Raw genomic sequence first — 2205 nt, forward strand, 5'->3', positions numbered from 1 at the left:
GCGCAGGACGCCGCGGCCGCCCCGCTTTGTTCCCGCTCCGGGCGCGGCTCCGGAGGGGAGGGCGAGTCCCGCTGGCCCCCGCGCGGCGCCGCTGAGCGGGCAGCGCCTCCCTGGGCCGGCGGGAGCTGGAGCTGTCCCGGAGCGGGAGGTGGGAGTTGCTGTCGGGAGCTCTCCCGCGCCTGCCCCCGGCAGCGAGTCCGCGCCCGGAGCCAGCCCGGCCGCCTACGGGCCTGCCGCGCCCTGCCTTGCCCGCGCCCCCGGACCCAGGCCCCGGAGCCAGCCCTTCCCTTGGCACCCGCCACAGCCCCCGCTGGCTCCCAACCTTGTCTGCCCGCTGCTCCGCTCTGGCCCTGGCCTGGTCCAAGCCCCAGCGCCCCACTTCAGAGAGGGCTTCCAGGGCCACTGCACTGGCCCAAAAGCTCCTGGCGTTGGGACAGGTGGCATGAAGAACCTGCCTGGCTGAGCCATGTCAAGAGTATGGAGAAGGGGATGAGGGGTAGATAACCTGGCATGAGGGAAGTGGGATGTGAAGCAGGTGCCCATCCTGAACTAAGGCCCGTTAGCTGGGGGGTGTCCAGTCTATATTGAGCCTCAGACATGGATCTACCCCCTACACCACTTTAAGCTTTGCCTCCTGCCTCTGGTGTGGCAGGACCCAGAGGGGTGGGTTAGGCCAACTGAGAGATGCTGGTAGTACCCATGCCTCTGCCAGCACTGCTGCCCAATTGACAGAGAGAGGATTTCATACATGCTGAGGGCTGACCAAGTCAGTGAGATGGCAAGGAGGTATTAAAGCAGCTTCTGGGGGGCTGGGATACAATGTGTTAGCAATAGGCATTCCTTTTAATGTGCCCTTGGCACTTTGTGGCACCCCTGTGGAGAATCTGAGAATTGGGGCAGTACTGTTATATAGGGAATAATGGGCACCTGAGGCCCAAATTAATAAAATGGCTTGCCTAAATTCAGAATGAGTCTGTGGTACAGATGGGAACAGAATCCAGGAGTCCTGACTCCTTACTCTTTGCTCTAATCACAAGCTTCCACTGCTAGGAAGAAAACCCAGGAATCCAGGCTCCCACCCTCCTTTCAATGTCAGACCCCATGCCCCTGCCACAGCTGCGGCTACAACCCCAGAGTCCTGGCTCCATCTGTCACCACGGTCCCTTCTCTGTGCGCTCCTTCCTCATGCTGGATCTGCCACAACCATTACTCTGTGCATGAGACACTCAGTTTTTCTGCCTGTAAAGCAGGTCACTTCTCAGTACCCATGGAAAAAAGGACTCACCCACCTGCTTCGGCTTTGTGTGCCTCCAGGTGAGCAGCGTGGCAGCAGCACTGCAGGAACAATGAAGAGCAGGGGACAGAGAGCTTGGGCCTGGCTCTACCAGGGTGGCCCCTCCTTGGATGGCTGCACTCAGAGGAGGAAGGAAAGGAGGGAAAGAAATGAATGAAGCAGAGGGAAGGGGAGTGGGGTGACGCAGCCAGTAGATCGTCTGTCAGTCCAGAGGACTTTGTATCCTTCTGCAATGATCTGATCAAGAGTCGTGATTCCAGAGGCAACTGCGCTGTCTGAGTGTCTTGCCTCCCAGTTTCTCTCTCTGTTCTCAGATCTCCTTCCTCACTCCTGTCCGAAGCTTGTGCCCTCTCTCCTCCACCCCAGGGAAATAAATGCTCCCCAGGTCTTGCCTGTCCTGCTGCAGCTATCCTACGTGCCTTCGTTTGTGCCCACCCCTTCTCCTCCCATGACTCCCCCAGCTTGGAAGGCCTTTCTCCCGGAACTAAGCCTCATTTCCTGCTGGCAAATGGAAAGGGAAGCTCTGTGGTCCCTGCCCAGTGACCACAAGGCCTCAGAGTGCTCCAAGGTGGAAGGGAGGATAGCTCAAAGGTCAGCGAGGGCACGTCTCCAGCAGACTGTTCTGGGGGGGGATCTCCATGCAGCCCCAATAGTGAGGCACTTGCCACCCACAGTGGTCTGTAATTGCTGTGGTGCTATAGTAGAAGACAAGACACTGCCTCTCTGCCTGACAGCAGCTCATTCCCAGGACCTCTGCCCAGCAGATGAGGCAAGATCAGGGATAAACAAGAGCTAAAACAGCCTGAAATAAAATACCTCAAAACTGCTTTCTAAGGTGGGGAAAATGCAGTTGTTCTGGGTACCCCATCCACAAATGGGGGAGTCAGCAGGGGAGCCCTTTCCAAGAAATG

The 2205-nt window shown here is 58.1% G+C and overlaps 1 protein-coding gene across 2 annotated transcripts in view; it reads right to left on the bottom strand.

Moving 5' to 3' along the window:
• Nucleotides 1–1735, bottom strand: part of HYAL2 (hyaluronoglucosaminidase 2) — an 11761-nt gene extending 10026 nt beyond the window's left edge. Inside the window, exon 1 of one of the 2 annotated variants that reach the window (XM_019547451.1) lies at nt 1286–1735. The gene's annotated coding sequence lies outside the window, so the exon portion shown is untranslated. The remainder of the gene's footprint in view (nt 1–1285) is intronic. The other variant, XM_019547450.1, reaches the window with a different exon arrangement.
• Between the last annotated feature and the right edge of the window lie 470 nt (nt 1736–2205).

This window comes from Crocodylus porosus, unplaced genomic scaffold (assembly GCF_001723895.1).
Source record: "Crocodylus porosus isolate Cpor-Errol unplaced genomic scaffold, CroPor_comp1, whole genome shotgun sequence".
In the NCBI taxonomy this organism is placed as follows: domain Eukaryota; kingdom Metazoa; phylum Chordata; order Crocodylia; family Crocodylidae; genus Crocodylus; species Crocodylus porosus.